The sequence below is a fragment of the Macrotis lagotis genome, chromosome 1 (genome assembly GCF_037893015.1).
Source record: "Macrotis lagotis isolate mMagLag1 chromosome 1, bilby.v1.9.chrom.fasta, whole genome shotgun sequence".
NCBI lineage: Eukaryota > Metazoa > Chordata > Mammalia > Peramelemorphia > Peramelidae > Macrotis > Macrotis lagotis.
In genome coordinates, this window is record NC_133658.1 from 643,870,480 (window position 1) to 643,893,156 (window position 22,677).

General features: G+C 39.4%; 1 long non-coding RNA gene across 1 annotated transcript in view; it reads right to left on the reverse strand.

Annotated features, from left to right (window-relative positions):
* The window catches only part of LOC141522245 (uncharacterized), a 34,498-nt gene extending 12,083 nt beyond the window's left edge, over positions 1–22,415 (reverse strand). The window contains exons 1-2 of the long non-coding RNA XR_012478167.1: positions 22,266–22,415; positions 6,700–6,897 (exon numbers count right to left, since the gene is read on the reverse strand). This is a non-coding gene — a long non-coding RNA (uncharacterized LOC141522245). The remainder of the gene's footprint in view (positions 1–6,699; positions 6,898–22,265) is intronic.
* Between the last annotated feature and the right edge of the window lie 262 nt (positions 22,416–22,677).

The window sequence follows — 22,677 nt, forward strand, 5'->3', positions numbered from 1 at the left end:
TGTTAGGCTTTTGATTTGCCTTGTCTTCCTCTCTACTCAGCTGCTAAAATGGTGTTCCTAAAGTGTATTTGACCATGTCATCCTCCTCTCCTTACCACTCAGTGACCTCTAATGACTCCCTATTGCCATACCCCCTCCCCGGTGAGCAAATATAAAATCCAACTTAGCTCCTTAAGTATCTGTCATGACTTCTTATATCTAACTCCTTTCTCCATACTCTGAGATCCAGTTATACTGCATCTTAGGCTGCACAGTTCACTTGCTGTTTCTCCCACAAGAAGCTCCATCTCCAGGCCTGTTCATAACTGACTCCTGGTTCTGGACTGTGTGTCTTTCTCATCACTGTGCCCTGACTTCTTTTTTACTTTCTTCAAGACAACTCAAATTTCTTATTTTCTTGTCCCTCCATATGCTAATCCCTCTGAGATCACTGTATATGTCATCTCTGCTCATGGTTATCTATATACTTTCCTCTCCAATTAAAATGTGAGCTCCCTGAGAGCAGGGGCTGTTTATGTCTTTCTTTGTGTCCCCTCTATTTAGAATTTTTTAGCTCATGTCAGTAGGAAGGAATTCATGATTACAGACAGTCTGACTTGAAGGTGCACATCTAAGACCTTTCCATTTTTAACTTACTCTGATTTTAATTCTTTCTGTCTCTGATTTGCTATTGTTGTTTGTCCTTCCTTCTCAAAGAGGACCATGAAAGTGAAATGGATCCCTTTTCTTCCGGAGTCACCTGGGTCCAGGGGCCAGATATGAATCAGGATGACTGGAGGTGGCCCTGGATGCAGTGGGACACCTTGGCCTTTTTAAGCTAAAGTCTAGAAATAAATGAATGAAAAATGTAGATTTGAACACAATGTATCCAGCACAGAGCTATTTCTGTCCTCAAGGGGTTTAAATTCTAAAAAGGACAGACAGCAGTGTTAGGGAAGGGCCTGGCTCTCTTCAATCAGGGCCAAGTTTAGAGAATAGAGAGAGTGAACAGACTTTTCTGATCAAGCAACATTAGTTTTTTTTTCCCTGCCACCCTTTACAATGCACATTGTGACCTTTGATTCTGATGATGACAAGGATGGAGGCAGGAGGATAGAAAAGATGACCCCCTTCTGAGGACTTGTCTCAGACCAGAATATTTTTCCAGGCACTGTAAGCCTCTAAGTGCTACCTCTTGCTCATTAGGGGTCAGAACATTTGTCCCAAATGCCGACAAAAGGTTGAGATTCTGCTGGTCTGGCATTTTTCTTTCCACTTTCCATGTGTCTCTGCTGATGAGTCATTCCCTTTCCTGCCACTCTGGCAGAGGATCCTGGGGCTGAGTCATGGCTCTGGGAGCCTGGCTCTGCTCAGAAACTCTGCCTCACACTCTGGGGACCAGGGCTCCCTTGTCCTAAGCATGAGGCAGGAGGAACATCCTAGAGTTTGGGGGGGGGTCAGCCTTTTTCTGCCATCTTCTATCCCATCCCCAGAACATATGGGATCTACCCTCTCGTTTCCCACCCCCAGTACATATGGGCTCTACTTCCTCATTTTCCATCCCCAGGACATATGGGATGTACTTCCCCACTTTCCAACCCAGTACATATGGGCTCTACTTCCTCATTTTCCATCCCAGTACATATGGGATCTACTTCCTCACTTACCATCCCCAGTATATATGGGCTCTACTCCCTCATTTCCCAGCTCCAGGACATATGGGATGTACTGCCTCACCTCCCATCCCAGTACATATGGGCTCTACTCCTTCATTTTCCATCCCAGTACATATGGAATGTCCATCCTAATTTTCTTTTCTTTTCTTTTTTTTTTATATTTTATTTGAATTTTGAGTTTTACAATTTTTCTCCCAATCTTACTTCCCCCCCCCATGGAAAGCAATCTGTCAGTCTTTATTTTGTTTCCATGTTGTACATTGGTCCAAATTGAGTGTGATGAGAGAGAAATCACATCCTTAAGGAAGAAATAAAAAGTATAAGAGATAACAAGATCAGACAATAAGATATCTGGGTTTTTTCCCCTAAATTAAAGGGAATAGTCCCTGAAATTTGTTCAAACTCCATGGCTCTTTATCTGACAGGTGATATTCTCCATTGCAAAATTATCCCTGGAATGAGCAAGTCCATCAAGGTTGAACATCACCCCCATGTTGCTGATAGGGTGTACAGTGTTTTTTCTGGTTCTGCTCATCTCACTCAGCATCAGTTCATGTAAATCCCTCCAGACTTCCCTGAATTCCCATCCCTCCTGGTTTCTAGTAGAACAAAAGTGTTCCATAACATACATATATCACAGTTTGCTAAGCCATTCCCCAATTGAAGGACATTTACTTGATTTCCAATTCTTTGCCACCACAAACAGGGCTGCTATGAATATTTTTGTACAAGTGATGTTTTTACCCTTTTTCATTATCTCTTCAGGGTATAGACCCAGTAGTGGTATTGCTGGGTCAAAAGGTATGCTCATTTTTTGTTGCCCTTTGGACTTAGTTCCAAATTTCTCTCCAGAAATGTTGGATGAGTTCACAGCTCCACCAACAGTGTGTGTCCCAGATTTCCCACAACCCTTCCAACAATGATCATTCTCCTTTCTGGTCCTTTTGGCCAGTCTGAGAGGTGTGAGGTGGTACCTCAGAGAAGCTTTAATTTACATTTCTCTAATAATTAATGATTTGGAGCAATTTTTCATATGGCTATGGATTGCTTTGATCTCCTCATCTGTAAATTGCCTTTGCATATCCTTTGACCATTTGTCAATTGGGGAATGGCTTTTTTTTAAAAAAAATATGACTAGTTCTCTGCATATTTTAGAAATGAGTCCTTTGTCAGACTCATTAGTTGTAAAGATTGTTTCCCAATTTACTACATTTCTTTTGATCTTAGTTACAGTGGTTTTATCTGTGCAAAATCTTTTTAATTTAATGTAATTGAAATCATCTAGTTTGTTTTTGATGATGTCTTCCATCTCTTCCTTAGTCATAAACTGCTCCCCTTTCCATAGATCTGACAGGTAAACTAGTTCTTGATCTTCTAATTTGCTTATAGTATTGGTTTTTATGTCTAAATCCTGTATCCATTTGGATCTTATCTTGGTAAAGGGTGTGAGGTGTTGGTCTAATCTAAGTTTCTTCCATACTAACTTCCAATTTTCACAGCAATTTTTATCAAAAAGAGAGTTTTTATCCCAATAGCTGGACTCTTTGGGTTTATCAAACAGAAGATTACTATAATCATCTCCTGCTTTTGCACCTAGTCTATTCCACTGGTCCACCTCTCTATTTCTTAGCCAATACCAAACAGTTTTGATAACTGATGCTTTATAATATAATTTTAGATCAGGTAGGGCTAAACCCTCTTCTTTGCACTTTTTTCATTAAATTCCTGGAAATTTTAGACTTTTTATTTCTCCATATGAATTTACTTACAATTTTTTCTAATTCATTAAAGTAAGTTTTTGGAATTTTGATTGGTAGGGCACTAAACAGTACTGACTTGAACCCTTTGTACTCCCTTACCTTCCTTACACTCATAAACATTCATTCCTAGGCATACCTGTTCTCAGACTCACTCATGTGTATTTACATTTATACACACACACACACACACACACACACACACACACACACAGACACACACACACTCATTCAAGCATACTCTCCAAAATTAACAAAGGGAACTTTAGTTGGGTAACCCCTCATAGGAGCAGTTGCTTAGTGCCATTCAAGACCTCATCCTACTCAAGATTCTCCTAACCTCAGAATTCAATGGAGAAGACACATCCTCCCTCATTTACCAAAGCTTCTCAGTGGGAACACTTGGCTGCCCAAATCCAACAGAAGCCCCTTTACAGCATCATCTCTTGGCCACCATCATAAATGATTTTTGACCTAAGAGAAGTTCAGGCCCAGGCTATCCCACAAAAGCTGAACACAGGGGCATTTGCCAGATGGGAGAGCAGCCTCTACACCTGGCCCCCTGGAGCCATGAGGAGCTGACAGCACTCCTGGGAGTCCAATGTAATTGGCTCAATTAATCAGCTCAATTAGCACCTTCCAGGTGAACTGATCAGATCAAAATGTACATACTGCTGTGACACAGGCAGAAGCCAGTCATTTAGTCAGTTCACAAACATGCTCTGGGCTTCTTCTTCAGGAGTAGACATCAGGACATGGACTGGACCTGTCCTTGCCTCTGTCAGCCTGCAGATGCAGCTAATGCAAAGATGAACCCCGTCTGACACTGACAGCCGCACTGCTAGTCACAGGTACAGAGAGCTGTAGGAGACCTTGGAGACCATCATAAGTCTCACTTTCTCATTATACAGAAAAAGAAGGTTAAGAAAAAAATAAATGAATCCCACAAAGGGATTCTCCTTCCAGCTGTGCTTCTAACTTTCTCCCTTTTGAGTTCCCTTTGAAATATTGTCTTCCTCCATGAGAATGTAAGCTGCCTGAGGACAGAGACTGTCTTTTTCTTTGCTTGCATTTGCTGGCAGGATAAGATCCTTTCTCAAACTAAACTGACAAGCATTCACACTAGACTGCCAAACATACACTTGCCAAAAAGGCTATTTTATGGAGAGTTCACACAGGGCAAGCAATCTCCTGGTGATCAGAAAAAGTGATACAAGGACACTCAAGGTGTCTCCTAAGAACTTTGGCATTGGCTATGAGACATGGGGAGACACTGCATGTCCTTCCAGCATGTGTGCTCTCATTGGAGACGGCACTGTGGTCTGTGAGCAAAGCAGAATTGTAGTAGCTGAAAAGAAACATGAGATGCTCAAATTTAGAAAATCCACTACAAATGTTCACATGGCCTATATGTGACAGACCTGAGGTAGAATATTCTGAGCTAGTATTGGTCTGATCAGTCACAGTTGGGCATATTGTGATTTGACTCTAACCCAGTGATGTCATTTTGTTTCTCTTCCAGAACGAAGGACAATAGCCAACCAATTTTTATCCCCAGCAATTGGCACAGTGCCTGGCTTATGATAAGTACTTAATAAATGCCTATTGTCTGTTTAAATTGATCTGAATCAGATCCTCTATCTCTAAATTCAGGATGCTTTTTTCTAGTCAACAAATGAACAAGTATTAGCTACTTCAAGGTATTGTGCTGGGAGCTAGGTTACAAAGACTTGTGATATAGTCAATTAGTCATGTCTGACTTTGTGACCGCACTTGGGGTTTTCTTGACAAAGATAATAGAGTGGTTTGTCATGTTCTTCTCTTGTTCATTTTACAAATGAGGAAATTGAGGCAAACAAAAATGGGTGACTTGCACAGGATTACACAGCTAGTAAGTGTCTCAAGGCCAGATTTGAACTCATCAAGATCAATCCTGATGACAGTTTAGGTCTGGCACTCTATCCATTATACTATCTGTATTACCGAGGGCAAAATAATTCATTTCTCTAGGCCTCAGTTCCTTTATTTGTAAAATAAAGGGGTTGAATTCAGTCTAGCTCCTTTTAATTATTATGATTTTGTGAAGATTTATCTTATTTAGTTTTGAATTTCCTGATCTTAGTATTCTATCTTGAGGTCATTGATGATCCACTGAAAGTTTTAGAACTGGAAAAAGGCCCAAGATTAGTCAGGAGGACTTCTTGTCTACTCTGCTCCCTTCAGTTCAGCTTGGCTTTGTTCTTGGTGATAGGAAACTTTGGGAAATATGAATGATAGATGTGGAGTGAGGGGTATATCACCTACTTTCATCACTGATATTTCTTAGACCAGAGTCTGAGTTACATGAAATTGTTGGGGCTCTTCATTCTGCTGAGACAGTGCTATCACTGACATTGTAGCTTGTTCTCTCCTGGAAGTTCCTACCTGTCAGCCATAGCACCTCCAGTATGAGGAGAGGGATGGCTTTAGAAACCACAAAGTATGCTAAAATGTGAGAAAATATCATTATGAGTATTGTCCCATCCATCCTTTGACTCCAGTCTTAGCGTCTTCCCCCTTCTTTTTAGCTCCTATGTCTTGGGCTTTGCCCCTTCTCAGTCACTTTATAGCATCCTGAAAAAGCCCCTAAAATTTGGAAGAGAAAGGGAAGAGATCATCTAGTCCAATATTCTCCTTTTACAGATGAGGAAACTGAGGACCAGAGAGCAAACAATAGCAACATTGGCCCAAGGTCTTGCAGGTGATAAGTATCATAACTGGGAGTGCATCCTGAGTTCTCTTCACTATCAGTCCAGCATGTTCCCCAGTGCACCTTTGGTAAAGGTTCCTCTTTGTTCTTTTTGCAAGGCAAATGGGGTTAAGTGGCTTGCCCAAGGCCACACAGCTAGGTAATTCTTAAGTGTCTGAGACCAGATTTGAACCCAGGTACTCCTGACTCCAAGTGGTGCTTTATCCACTACGCTACCTAGCCGCCCCTAAAGGTTCCTCTTTGAATATATTCTGCAGCATCAGTGATGCTCCCTTTTCAGTACTGTGCTAATTCTGGGTGGAAATCACAAACACTTTCTCCCCCATGGCCTTTGCAGTAGAATGTGATCGAAACCAAGAGCATCCCTTGGTGTAAGCCATGCCAGCTTGCACCCTCCCCCCACCCCTTTCACTTTCAGCTCCTCCCAGTGAATCCTCTCCCTCCCAGTCAGCAGCTGGGAGCTGAGCAGGAGAGGACCAGATCAGACCACAAGATAAGTGCCTTAGAAAGAGCCATGAGCTCACTCCCATAGACTTACAATTGTATCTGCATTCATTCCCACCAGGCAGGCCTTCTGCTTCCCCCAAGTTCAGAGGCTGGGACATCTTTGCTGCCTGTCCTCCCTTGATTCCATGCCTACCCTGGAGACTGACACATTTGTGTCCTTCCTTCCAGGGCCAGGGGGTTCAAGAATAGTCACCTTTGGCAGTCCCACTGCCCATCCAGTCCAGGCTATCTCTGAAAGGAGATGGAAGATGAGGTAACAAGTCTATTGTAGGAGGACATACCTAATATCTCTGTTGTCCTTAAAGGGTAGGCTTTGCCCAGGAGTATACTGATAAATGTTTCATAATCAGCCCTTTTAAAAATATACAATGGACACAATTTTAAGCTTAATCTGCATAATCAATATTTTCTCCACCTTTTAAAGTGATTAACAGGAAAAAGTAAATTAAGCTGTGATTTGTAGCATTTGTCGATTTTCATCACTCTGAAGATTTAACAATCAGCTCTTATAAGTGGCCTGAACTGTCTCCAGCCTCCAGGATGTGCCCCAAATAGAATAATGACAATTCACACTTCCTCCAAAATTTGGGAGGGAAGGGGGTAGGTGTCATACAGGTCATCATTTCCAGTTAAAGATAAGAAAATAGAGGCTCAGAGAGGCTAATGGCATGTTCATAATCGCAGATCTAATAAATGTCAGAAGCAGAATGTAAACCTAAGTCATCTGCCTTCATGTCCAATGCTTGTCTTCCCTAACCTCCTTTAAAAATCATGCTGGTTTTGGCTCTGTTGGCCATGAGTTTCTTTTCAACCATGTTAATCAAAGAATCAAGTTGAAATGCTTGCTGTATTATATTATATTATTGTACTCAGAGCCTAGACAAGGTACTTGAGTGACCTAGGCAAGGTCTGAAAACACCCTTTTGTGTAATGTGTATTCCACTAGAGACTGAAGTTTTCACCATTTTTAACACTTGTGACTCTTGATTTGTGCTTTAGAGAACTGAATTTTCTGGCATTAAAAATAAGTGTATCTATAAAAAAGTAATTTTTAAAAATATTTTTTTCAATTACATGTAAAGACAATTTTTCACCTTTTTTTTATAATTTTGAGTTCCAAATTCTCTTCTACACTTTGTCCCCACAGAGAAGGCAAGCAATTTAATAAAGGTTATACATGTGCAGTCATGCAAAACATTCCCATATTAGTCATATTGTGAAAGAAAACAGACCAAAAAACCCCAAGAAAATAAAGTTTTAAAAAAATTATGTTTGAAACTGTATTTAGATTCTATCAGTTCTTTATCTGGAGGGCATAGCATTTTTTATCATAGATCCTTCAGAATTGTCTTAAATATTTGTATTGCTGAGAATAGATAAGTCATCTGACAGTTGATGATGGTAAAACATTGCTGTAACAGTGTACAATATTCTCCTGATTCTGCTCACTTTACTTTTCCCTAATTTATATCTTTCCAGGTTTTTCTGAGATCATCCTGCTTGTTATTTCTTATAGAACATTAATATTACATCTCAATCATATATCACAACCTGTTCAGTCATTTGCCAATTAATGAGTGTCCCCTCAATTTCCAAATTTTGCCACCACCAAAAATTGCTATAAATATCTTTGTAGAAAATGCTCCTCCTTGTACCACATTTATATACAATATAGTCAAAAACTGAGGCCCAGAAAGATGAATTGATTTGCCCAGTGTCACAGAGTGAACCAGGGGCACAGTGAGGACTTGAACCTTAGTCTCTTGGCTTCAAGAGTTTCCCTGCTCTTCCCAATCACAACAGTCCCTTCTGCTTCCATTTCAAATCACCTGGGTGAATTTGTGTCATGAGTTACCATGAATTTATCTCACTGTTCTACTTTTTCTTTTCTTTTTAAAAAATAATCATTTTATTTCAATTTCTAAGCATTTAAAAATTTTTTTTCTCCTACTTCTCTACCCCACTGAAAATAAAGCAAAGCTCTTGTAACACATATACACAATCAGGCAAAAAAAAAAAACCCAACTCTCAAGTTGGCCATAGCCAAGAATGTCTGTCTCATTCTCTTATCTGGCTACTTTACTAAGGTCAGATAAAAGTCTACACTTAACTGGGTTTAAGAGCTGACAATGGGGCTGACTGTGGTGTTGCTGCCCCTCTCACAGAGAGGTCAGGATGACAATGCCAGGACTTTTGTAAGGGGATGGGTACCCCAGGAATATTTCCTGAGTAAATGAGCATTTTCATACTGGTGTTTTGATAGTGTTCTACCTGCCACTATTTTCCTTAGTCAGGGTTGTCTGTAATGCATTGCTTAGTAGAATTAACACTATACGCTCAATCAAGAGTCCTGGGTTCAAATGCAGACATTACTTCTTATATGTGCTGTGACCTTGGACAGTTGTTGCATTTCTTCCCAGAATTCTAGAATCCCAGAATCAGGAGAGCCTTCAGTGGCTTTCTAATCCAACATACATATATATATGTGTATATATATATATGAAACTGATTGTAAAATCCTTCCTCCAACTCTTCTGCTTGGATTCCTGAAATAAGAGAGATCACAACCTATTGAAGTAGCCCATCACCCTTTTTAATGTCAACAACAATAAGCAAAAATAACAATAAACAACAATAGTAGCAATAATAAAGTACAGCCACAATAATAAAAATAACTATCACATATAATACTTTAAGTTTTGGAAAGTGTTATATATATATATATATATATCTGTTATCTTATCTGACCTTCACATCAGCCCTGGGAGATAGGTAATCAGAAATTGAGAGAGACTAAAAGACTTGTCCTGGGTAAATAGAAATAGAACTACTAAGTATCTGAGTCAGGTCTTGACATTTTTCTGACTTCAAATCAGATGCATCATCTCTTATATTATGCTGCCTCCCTAGTTGTTTGGAAGTTTGGAAGTTTTTCCTGACATCAAGCCCAGACTGCCTCTGAAGTTTTCATATGTTATTCATCACTGTGCCCTTAGTATAACTAGAGTAAGTCATGGGAATGAGGTTGACAGCCACAAGTCTTCTGAAAGGATCTGGGATGGAGGTAGAGAGAAATTCCTCCCTTGAGGTGGTGGAAGGGGTGAATGTCTGTTTGTGTGTGTGTGTGTGTGTGTGTGTGTGTGTGTGTGTGTGTGTGTGTGTGTTTGTGACTATCTGTGTCTTTGGATGTATACTGAAGGGATGGTGGAGGCAAGTGGAAAGCATGTGTCTTTAGTGACATTCTCTCTAGACAGTTGTAACTAGGCTATATCTTCAAGGAAAACAGATTTGACACATGTAAGACTGATTTTTTTTACACATTGGAGCCTTTGGACCTGTTGTCATATGAGGAGCATTGGAAAGGTCCCTAGTTTTAAAATCTCCCCTGTCCAGAGTCAAAATACCTGAAATCCTTAACCCTAGTTTTTTTTTTGTTTGGTTGTTTTTGGGTTTTTTTTTTTGCAAGGCAATGGGATTAAGTGACTTTCACAAGATCAGACTTGAACTCTGGTCCTCCTGACTCTAGGGCTGGTGTCTATCCACCATACCACCTAGCTGACCCTTATCCCCTAGTGTTTTTATATATAGAATGAGTAGAAATAAATGCATATCACCTATCTCACAGGACTGGTGTAAGAAAAGTGCTTTGTAAACTTTAAGGGGCAACATAACTGGGAGCTATTACAATGCTACCATATACTTGGCCTACAAAACCTCTCATTTGCTGTGGACTCTCATTGAAAAGTATAATACTGTCTGTAACCCCTTAGACTGGCTTAGGATCTGCATTGGGAACCAGCCTGGAAGATACCACTAGGAAATATTCTTTCACGTGGTAGACACTTAAGTAACGCCTGCTGGTTGGTAGTTAGTTGGGAGTTGTCCTTTGTATTGAAGAGGACCACATCAACCAACCAAGTGATTGGTGTTGCACAATTATGTTTATTATAGTGAGAGGTATGCTGTGAAAGGCATCCTTCTAATTTACCCTTATCAGAACTATTCCACCCTGTGACCTAACTGATGAGAAAAAGGACTATTAGATATGGTCTGGCTGCTTAGGGAGTCTCTTGGCCTTGAATAAGTAAATGAAGGTCTGATGACTGCTATGGAGCTACCAGTCATTGGCTCAAAGTTATTCTACATGAGTTTCCTATGTTCCCCAAAGTCACAAGGTAGACATGTGGATAGGATAGCTCCTCAGGACCAGTTTTCACATAAGAAGGAAGGAAACGAACATGTATGTAGTTCCTGCTATGTTCTAGGCACTGTGCTAAGCACTTTAAATAATATTTGATTGTCACAACAACCCTGGGAAGGAGATGTTATTATGATTCTTATTTTATAGCTGAGGAAACTGAGCAAGTTACTTCTTCAAAGTGACCTGCTCCAAGCCAAAACACTAGGAAATGTCTGAAGTTGGATTTTACCCCAGGTTTTCCCAGCTCAAAACTCAATGCTACTCATTGTGCTACTTAGTTGCAAGTTGCTGGCCTAAACTGGGCTCCTGGAAATAGTTTTCAGAGATTCAGATTTTTACTGTTTGTTCTAGAGTTACAAAAACATGGCACACACAAGTTATCTCAGAGTTTTCTGGGAGGATGCCATGTGACACAATGCAGATATGGGAAGGAAGGAAGGGAAGACTCTCCCAAGGGCCATGCTGAGTCTACTAATCAACTCCTCCTTACAATTATTGTGAATGTAGAGGGTGGCATCACTGAATCCCAGTGCTAAGGGACTACAGAGACTCTGTCCAAGTAGGACTTAACTAAAAACCCTCTCAACAATATTCTCAACAAGTGGTTATACACAGTTTGTTTAAAGACCTCCAGTGAAAGACAGCTCATTATCTCTCTGTCCTGCCCATTTTGGCTAACTCTGTTTGAAAGAACTCCCCTTTCTTCTCTCCTCATATCACATCTCTTCCCCTCCATATCATCTACCACTATCTCCTACTTCAGTCTATTCTATAATGAAGAGGTGGCTCTTCTACTTGCCATGGTCAGTCTTTCAACACATACCCTTGATCTCCTCTCCTATTTCTGCCATTTGCTTGTCTTCATTATCATTCCCTCTTTCTCTCTGATTTTCAGACTCTTCCTCTTGTTGATCCATTCTCTGCTCCCTATAAGTATTCCCAAATCTTCTTCCTTTAAAAAAATCCCTCAATCCTACCATTCCTGCCAGCTGTTTTTTATCTCTTATCTTTTCATCAAAACTCCTGGAAAATATCACTCATTGATTCCACTTTTTCTCTTACTCTCTTCTAAACCCTCCATAATTTGATTTCTGACCTCATCATTCAACAGAACTTGCTCTCTCCAGAGATACCAATGCTTTTTAATTGACAAATCAATATTGACCTTTTTTCAGGTTTCAGTTTCTTAAATCTCTGTGACACCATGGATCACCTTCTCCTAAACACTCTTTCCTCTCAGGATTGTGGTGATATTGCTATCTCTTGGTTCTCCTTTTACTTGTCTGACTCTTCCTTCTTAGACTCCCTTGCTGGATTTTCAGCCATGTCACACCCACAACTGTAGGTGGCCCCCCAAGGTTTTTGTCCTTAGTTGTCATCTTTTCTTAATCTCTATACTAGTTCACTCTATACTGTTCACTCCTCAGCCCCCTTAGGTTCAATGATCATTTCTCTGTCAATAGCTCTAATTATCTCTAGGATCAAATAGAAAGTCTTCTGTTTATACTTTAGAGCTCTTCGTAACTGACCCTTTTCTGCATTTCTATTCTTCTTACATATATATTTTTCTTTCCATACTCCTTGGATTCAGTTACTGTACTATTTACTGTTCCTCACAGTGTCTTTGCACTGGCTGTCCCCTCGATAGGGAATGAGCTCCTTTTTTTCTTGCTGCCTTTTATGATCTCTCTGGCATCCTTCAAGATAACTCAAAGTTCAGTTTCTCCAATGAGTCTTTCATACTTTCCCTCAGCTGCTTGTGTCTCCCCTCCAAGGTTATCTTGTATCTATTCTGTTTCATCTTGTTTATATGCATGTTGTATTACATTAGAGTGTAAGCTCCGAGTCTTTCATACTTTCCCTCAGCTGCTTGTGTCTCCCCTCCAAGGTTATCTTGTATCTATTCTGTTTCATCTTGTTTATATGCATGTTGTATTACGTTAGAGTGTAAGCTCCTTGAGGGTAGAGATGGCCTTTGATTTTACTTTATATGTGTCTGAAACATAGTGGATGCTTAGTAAATGCTCATTGATTGATTAAATAATGGCATTTACCAATTAACTATTATGTGTCACCTCATACTATTGATTCACCCTTTCAGACCCCTAGATCTTTTTATTGGGCAAATTGCTATCTACTCATGTTTCCTCCCAACTTAAATTTGAGATAATATATTTTCCTAAGTAAAGAAGGTTTTTCATTTTTATTAGGTTTTTGATCTATCTTAGCCCATCTTTCTAGTCTGAGATCTTTTAGGATCCAGCCTTTATCATCTAAAGTACTAACTCTTCTTTCTAGTTTTGTACAGTCTGAAAATTTGATAAATGTGTCATCTATGTCTTCCTACAAGTCATAGTTAAAAATGCTGAAGGCACAAGACCAAAAAGATATCCTGGGGGCACTCCATTAAAGAGCTTTCTCACAGTTGACATCGACCAATTAATGACTACTTTTTGGGTCCAGCCATTAAACGATTTCCAAATCCATCTAACTGTCCTTTTTATTCATCCATTCATCCACATATTAATTAATTCAACAAACATTTCTTGCAGAATCACAGAATTTTAGAATTGGAAGGGACCTCACTTACCATCTAGTCCTACCTATAACTCCCCCTCCAAATTCCCATACTCAAACCTATTTGACAATCTGCATGAAGACTTTCAGAAGAGGAGAATCCATTATCTCTCTGTATAATCTATTCTATTTTTGATAGATCTTATTGTTGAGAAGTTTTCCCTGAAATCCTTTTTGCAATGGCTACCCATTGCTTCAAGTTCTGCCTTTTGAGACCAAGCAAAAGAAGGAAAAAATCCTCTTCCACAAGCTGGTCATTCAATTGTGCGAAGACAACTAACATCTCCACTCCACTCTTTTCTCCTTCAAGCTAAATATCTAGTTCCTTGAACATGTCCTTATGGACTTCCAACCCAGCTGTCATAGTCATTCTCTGGGGAAGCAACTCCTATGGAGAAAAGGCCAGTAATCCCTACCAACTGCTGCTGTTTCCACTCAGCTCGGGACCCTGAATTCAAGAGCCTTTAGTTTGGAGAGCCATGCTCCCAGCCCAGGGTTCATAGCTACCTTTGTATGAAGCAACCCCAGGGGAGGTACAACCTAGCCACATCTTCTGTTGGTGCTACATAAATACCAAAGATTCAGAAAAGAAAGTTCTTGCCACCAAAAGTCATTGGCATTGTCAAATGGTTTCACATTAGAAGTTGACATAAATTCATTAGTGGGAATGACATTAAAAGAGAAAGCATTAACATTTGTTTTGCTGCTGCACCCTAAGGATCATGGGACCTTTCCATCTGACTTATAGCTGAAACCTGCCATATGTGTTGTCTCCCCAATTAGAATGTGGACTCTGTGAGAGCTGTGGCAGTCAATATATTCCTAGTTGTTTCCCTAGACTTTAGCACACTGCTTTGCACATAGTAAGTGCTTAATACTTTATTCAATCTATCTCATATACTCAAGGCCCTTTGCTCCCCTTTGCACAGGCTTCAGTTTATCAATGTCCTTCCTAAACCATAATGCTCCAACTGAAATTCTAGGTATGTTCTGACTAGGGCAGAGCTGAGAGGGCTTCTTACTGAAGGTTATGCCTCACTCAATTCAAATTAGCTTTATTGGATGCTGAATTAAACTACTGAATCTTAAGCTTATAGTTTACTAAAAGCCTTAGATCTTTTTCTTTATTTTTGCAAGACAATTGGGAGTAAGTGACCTGGGTAATTATTAAGTGTCTGAGACCAGATATGAACTCAGAAACTCCTGACTCCAGGGCTGGTGCTCTATCCACTGTGCCACCTAGCTGCCTCCAGTCCTAGATCTTTAAAAGAACATATCCTTCATTTTGTTCATGGGAAGATGATTAGTTTAAATTGATAAAAGGTATCACATATACATAAAGTTTCAAACTGACACCTTGTCTTCACTCAAGTAGCTTATGGTCTAAAGGAAGGAATAAGATATATACATAAATCAGTGTGATGAGGCAAAGTATAATGGGGGGGGCAAAGGAGAGAGTCAGGAAAAGTGGATCAATGTTTTTGAGGATGGAGCACTCTCTTTCATTTACAGTTGGGGGAATCAGGAAAAGTTTCATATTCAAGGGAATAGTGGAACTTGACTTTGAAAGAAAAGATAATTTCATAAGGTAGAAATAGGGACACTATGTTTTCCAGGCATGAAGTATGACTTATGTAATAGAGATAAAAGGAGGTAGGAGGAGATATGTAAAAAACAAAGAGAAGCTTGGTTTGATGAGAAAGTAGAATGAGTGAAATACATCTGGGAGAACAGATTAGAGTCAGATGAATATAGAACCTCAAATGTCACTCTAAGAAGTTGGTATTTTATTTGTCAAGCAATGGTGAGCCACTGAGAATTTGAGCAAGAGAGTGACCTGATTGGATTCATTCATTAGGAAGAATATTTTGCCACTTGTATGCAGGATAGACTGGAGTGGGGAGATACTGGTTTAAGTAAGATCAGTCAGAAGATATTTACAATAAATAGTTTAGGTGAGAGGTATTACAAAAGTCTAATCTAGAGATGTAGTAATGAGAAGGGAAATGAAGAAATGAAAATTAGAATTAGTGAAGGAGCAAGACTAAGGTAATTGATTCAATTAGAGGGTCAAGAGGATGAAAGAAATAGAGTCAAAGATGACTTCAAGGTTTTCAATCTGGATTGTCTTTAAGGTCTTTTAATATTTTCTTTATTTTTCCAATAATAGAAATAAGGAAGTTGAATGAATGGAGGTGCAAATTTGATGTGAAACATTCTGAGGCCAAGTCCCTAAAAGTGGGGAGGAATATGATAGGCAGGGATGTGGGCTGCCCTTACATTCCAAACTTTTATTTCTTGATTTGAATTCAGCAATACCCTGCCACCCTTCACTCTGATGGTTTTAGATTTCCCTCTATTAATGTCTCAGATCCAGAAAGGCCAGTTGGGAATCTAAAATAAATGCTTCTCATTATGGTATGAGTACTAAATATCCATGTGAACTAAGGAAAATAAACTATAGATGTAGGCATAAATTGGATCTTTGGAGACTGGGTAGAAGTTAGCATGAGCCAAGTCATTACCAGCAATTTTTGCCCTTGGACAAGGAGTAGAAGGAGACCTTGAGTGAGTCAGGGACTATGTTGAGGATTGGAGAGAATTGTCCTGGGGTGTAGCCTTGAGACCAGAGGAGAAGCATGTGATTGAGCATGTGGCTTGTTAATTAATTACCATTTCTATCATGTCTAATTTGAGGAAAGAGTACAAGGACTATTTGTGCCTCTCACACCCATGTCCTGATGCCTTCTGACTCTATTGTTGCCCTACCCTATACATTAATCTGGATAGCAGAGGTAGAGGGATAGAACGAACCACTATGATCTCAGGTGTTATCCCATTCTAGAGCAAATTAGGATGTAAATTCTGCATGATTCTGGGTCTTGGGCACTTGAAACCTGTTCCTTTCTGGTCTTGGACTGTTTTTTTAAAGGACATCCCTTTACCATCCTTTAATAATGGAAGTCTTTCAGTGTTCTGTCCTAGATTCCCTTCTCTTTTGCTACAACTTTCTTTTGTTGTTGTTGTTGTTTAAATATTTTCTTTATTTTTTCAACTGCTTGCAAGGATGGTTTACAACAGTCATTTATTTGCATGTTTTTGAGTTTCACATTTTCTTCTCCCTCCCCTCCCCTAACAGAGAGCAATATAATATAGGTTGTACGTGTATAAGTATGTTAAACATAAATCCATTTTAATCATGTCATGAAAGAAGAATCAAATCAAAATGGGAAAAACATTAGAGAGAAAAAAATTATACATAAGACAACTTTTTTATATGAAAATTGAAGATAATAAGCCTTGGTCTGCATTTAAACTCCATAATTCCTTCTCTTGATATGGATGGTATTTTCTATCACTAGTCTTTTAGACCTGCTTTTAATTTAGAAATGAAAAAGTCCATCACAGCTGATCATCACCCAACATTGCTCTTTCATTGTTGAGTCATTTCTCAGTCACATCTGGCTCTTAGCGACCCATTTGGGGTTTTCTTGACAAAGATACTGGAGTGGTTTGCCATCTCCTTCTCCAGTTCATTGTACAGATGAAGAAACTGAAACAAATCTAGGTGACCTTATTAGGTCCCATGAGTTCTATTATCATTTTTATAGATGAATACTAGACTTAGATATCCAACTTTAATCTGGAGACATTCATCATCAACTACTTGTTGAACATCAAATTCAAAAAAGAAACTTCTTAAATTTCCCCCTAAATAATTCTTCCTGTATTGTTCTGGTCATATCAGTTTGCTACCTTGGAGTTAATGCTATCTTCTTCCTTACTTCCTCCTATTCTTCCCTATATCCAATCAGCTGCCAAGTGTTGTCAAATCTATCCTTACAACATTTCTCACTTCTGTCTCTTTCTCTGATCTCCCAGCCACCATTGTAGAGTGTTCCCCTCATGACTAAACTGTTGAACCAACTTCCTAATTGTACTTCTGGCTTTAGGCCCTCAGTGCTTTCCAATCCAACTTCCACATAGCTGCTTTAGCACAAAATTGGACAACTCTCCCCCTTGTCCAAGGAACATTCAGGGCCCTCTGTTGCCTCTAGAATAAATTGTATACTTTATTGGGCATTTAAAACTCTTCACAGTCTGGCTCTTGTCTACCTTGTTAGATTTCTTTTTCATGATTTCCCCTTCTCCAATGCATACTATGCTTCTGTTGAATTGACTTTCTTGTTCTCCAAACTAGACATTCTATCTCCTAGCCTCATGCTTTTACTCAGGTTGTTTTCCCATGTTTGTAATGTACTCCTTACATTCTTCTTCCACTTGGAATCTTGGATTCATTCAAGGCTCAATTTATATATTTTATTTGACATAAAGAAGAATTTTTCAATTCTTCTCATTGTTTTTGCTCTCTTTTCTCCTCCCCAAATGATCATGTATATGTATACCTATTTATATATTATATCCCCATAGTTAAAATATGCTCAATCAATTAATCAACAAGTATTTCTTAAGCACCCATGTCCCTTAAAAGCAGAAACTGTTTTTCAATTTGTCTTTGAGTCTCCAGTGGTTACCCCAGTGCCTGACCCACCAAATCCTCTCAAGTCTATGTCCTGATGCCTTCTAAATTTAAAATTGCTTTATACAACACATTTCTCCAGGTGATGATGTTTTGTTCTTTGTTCTTAAAGAAGACCATGACATCAAGGGATTAAATGTCATGAAAAACACAAGAATTGAATTTGAGTGAGTCACTAGAATCACTTTCTACTCTAGAGTCATCTGGATCTAGTGGCCAGATAAGATTCAGGATAACTAGAGATGGCCCAGGATGCAAGGTAATCAGGGTTAAATGACTTGCCCAAGTTTACACAGCTAGTAAGTATCAAGTGTGTGAGACTGGATTCAAATTTCCAGCCTCTTGACTTGAAGGCCGGTGCTCTATCCACTTCACCATCTAGCTGCCCATATTACTCTGGGTAAGAATGGTAGAAAGAAAGTAAGGACTATGTCTGTAGTTCTGAAATGTTAGTTCAACCTAGAGCAGATTAGGGCATAGGTTCTGGGTTGTTCTGAGTCTTGGTCACCTGAAACCTAGTCCCTTCCTGTTTTGGTTTTGGGTTGAATTGTCTGGTCCTGGACAAAGAAATGAATTGCTCTCAACAAGAAAAAAATGATCCCAGGGAGAGCATCTAGGGAGATACTCTCATGTCTCTCCTCCAGTTTTCAGGCATCTTCCCTCACACATGTCATGGAATTTGTGTTTCTTGTGGCTGCCCATCAATCTCTCTTTTCTCCACCTAGAGCAAATACCATAGATCAACTAGCAGCCAGCATGACTCACTGTAACACTCAGTTAGTTACCAGGGCTACTGCTTTCCTTGCCATGAATAGCAATGGCTTCAGTGATGGACAGCATGGATGGAATTAGAGAGCCTAACTTCAGGAGACTAGTGATTGTTCCTGGCTGGTGGGGGCACACCTGAGTGAGATTAGCCTTTTTACCATATCTTCTCACTTAAAAGGCTGAGAGAACCTCATTACTGTGTTTATGCTCTTATCAAACTCTCCACAGAGGTTTTTTTTTTTTTGCAAATAGGCAAAATGTGTATTTCAGGAAAAGAAAAGTCCCAAGGTTTCTTCCTTAACCCAGGGTGGTGATAGAGGAAGGGGAAGAGTACAATGGTAGCTAGCTCCAAAAATCCAAAGGTTTCCTGCTCAAATTGGAGGCTTGAGTCTATGAGGTGAGCAAGGAAAGAAATTTTGTTTGTTGTTGTTCAATTGTATCTGACTCTTCAAGAGCCTATTTGGGGTTTTCTTGGCAAAGATATTGGAATGATAAGCCATTTCCTTCTCCAGTTCATTTTGTAGATGAAGAAACTGAAACTAATGAGGTTAAGTGATTTGCCCAAAGTCACAGAGCTAGTAAGTGCCTGAGGCTGGATTTGAACTCATCTTTTTGACCCCAGGCCCAGCATTCTATCCACTTCATCATTTAGCTGCTGGAATTGAAGAAGGTCTATGAGGTGAGCAATGATGGGGATTTTATAAAGATGTCTAAATAGGGAAAAAATCACTCACCAGCTCCATCTCTGAGCCCCTAGAATTCACCCTAAACCTGAAACCTGGGCTACTGGGCTGCTGACAGATTGAGACAACCCTTTAGACTATCTCTTCCTGCCATCTCTCCTATCAGGGAAGTCAAAGTTTTCCTGGGAGAGCCATAAAGAAGAAAGAAGAGTTGTCTCTGGCTCCTGTATTAAATGAGGCCTGTCTGGTGTGGTGATGTTACTTGTCCAGTCTCAGGTGGCTTCATTATTCTATTAGGCTGTGCAATATCAGGACTGGCTGGCTAAAAGTGAACTCCTGCTCCCTATCTACATAATATATGCCTAAATGGCCTGGAAGCAAATGGGCCAAGACCTCTTCTGTCTGTGACTGTACTGTCTTGAATCACTAGACAGAATCTCTAGTCTGTGAGGGCTCAGCACTCATTCTCTACATGTAGGGCCCTGTCCTAGGTGCTGGAAGGAATAATAATAGTCCACATTTCCATAGTAATACTTTTTGGCCTTAGGACCCCATACATATGAGTATAAAGCTTTTAAAAATTATTGAGGACCCTGAAAAGAGATTTTTCTTATGTGGGTTAAAGCTAACAATATTTATCATATTATAAATTTCAATGTCTTAGTCATATGTGAAAATAATTTTGATTTCAGTCTCCCTGAAAGGAATTTAGGGATCCTGTCTTTGAGAGCTAATATTATAGTCCTTTAGGATTTAGAAATAATTGTTGCTCACAAAAATGCTGTGAGAGATGTAATGGAAACATGATATGACCTCTTTGACAGCCTCAGAAATGTGAAGTGATTCATCCAAAGTCACACAACTAGAATAGTAGTAGTAGTAGTAGTAGTAGTAGTAGTAGTAGTAGTAGTAGTAGTAGTAAAAAAACCAGTACTAGAAGTCAGGTCCTTGATTCCAAATTTTCTATGATTTCTATTGGATCACAAAGTTACAAAGAGTATAGGGCACATATTCCCTTTGTTAGGAACTCCCAGATTACCACTGGAGTTATAACACCTATTCTGGAAGAGACATAAGATTTGACAAAGACACAGAAATGTAGCCTTTTCCAAAAAGTTTTATTAATGTATTCTATTTTAAGTTCCTTTGTCTTCTCTCCCTCAACAATCACTCACCCCTGATTAAAGAAGAAATTAATATTTCCCCCCCTCTGAAATCCAAAAATGCAAGACACCTGTTTGAGGAAGTGATTTCTGTTAGAAATTTGAATAGTATGTAAATGCAGGAATGAGGTTCTTGCAGTCTCATAAATTAGACATATATGGATGAATATGCCCCATGTCATACATGGCTGTGCTGCACACACAAAACATCAACACACAAATACCAATCTCTAGATAGTGAGTTTTTCCATACAATAAAAAATGAGAAAACCATTGACAACAACCACATTTGACAGTATATACAACATTCTTTACCTACCATCCTAATCCTCTCCAAAGAAGGGAAGTACCAAGATTTGTCTTTGTAAGTTTGTATTCTCCTTCCTTTTTCATGTTATTTTCACTTGGATTGCTTTATTCATTGTGTTCATTGTTCTCCTGGTTCTGTGTACTTTACTATGCATCAGTACATTAAAAAGCCTTGTCATATTTTTATGTATTTCTTATATTCATTGTTTCTTATGATATAGTAATGTTCCATTATTTTCATATACCACATTGTTCAGCCATTCTCCAGTTGATGACTCCTCTTCCTCTTTGTTTGCAGATTTTTTTGGCTATCATAGAAGTGTTGTGATGAATATTTTAGAATAGATGGGGCCTAGGCAGACAGGTAGCACAGTGGGTGAAGTGCTGAATCTGTGTCAGGAGGACCTGAGTTTAATCCTGCCCTCAGATATTTACTAGCTGTATGACTCTGGACATTATACACATATATGTGTGTTTATGTTGCACACACATGTAAATGTATATATCCTTCAAGGCTCAGTTCAAAGTCCTACAAAAATCAAACCTGATTACTCTAGACCACACTAATCTCAAGGCACTAGAAATAAGGAAAACATAGCTTTAAAGAACAGAGATGATGTCTAATAATTAGCAGAGCTGAAATTCAAAGCCAAATCACCTGACTCCAAATGCTCTTTTTCAATTTATCATACTGGTTATACAACAAATACTTATTAAGAACACTTGTGTATAGTAGCCAATCATAGGCTGGACATATAATCATTGGTATGGACTCATTTTTTTAGATAGCTAAAGGATGGTTGCCAGTGAATCCCCTTATGAAGTTATATGAGCACAAGTCTAAGAGTTGTATAATCTGATGACATTGGCACATTTTGATTTGTAGGATTGGAGGAAACACCCCACTGATGAGACTATGACTTCTTAGAATTATAGAAGAAAGTACTAAAGTGTGCAGAGTATACTGTTAGGCTCTTGTCCTCATGGATCCTGTAGTTCAGTAGAAAAGTAAGATACAAAATAAGCAAGTAGCTTTAAAATCTAGTTTTACATGATTTGAATTATAGGGGAAAGGTATAAAAGTCTCTATGTGATCTTGGAGGTGGGAAAGGGCATTGCCTGAAGGGAGAAAATCAGGAAAAAATTCATGGATGAGGTGACATTTAAATGTGCAGAATTTAAAAGAAATAAGGGCATGCTGAAATTATACAGCAGGTTCAGGGAACTTCCGGTGGGTAGGACTCCCTTCTGGCTTAGCCCTTTGGTCTGGTCAGACATGGCTAGCTGATCAGCTTCCCTCCCACTCTGTCCACACAGGAGCCCAGCTATTTTTCTATCTGGGGCACACACACACACCTGCAGGCCTGTAGTCTGTTCATTCTATTGCTTCAAATTGCTTCCTCTCCCCAGCGGTCCTCAACGAGTTCTCCACTTCTGGAGAAGGCCCTCAGCTGCTCTGACTCAGCTCTATGAGCATGGTTCCACCCACTCCTCCCAAGTGGTTAATTCCTCATCTCTGAGCCAGGGATAATCTGTGGAGTTACAGACGCATTGCTTTATGACTATAATCTCACTCACAGCCCCCTCCCAGCCTCCTCCTCTTTCAAGAACACAGGAAGTATCATTTTCTCATGGTAGCAATATGAGATGGTACCACACACTTCAGCTCTAACTGGGTCACAAGTGTGTGAAGATCTGTCTAGTCTTTCCAATGGAAAGAACTTTGGGAGTGAGGACACCACGGTGTCCTTCCCCCCCGCCCCCATCA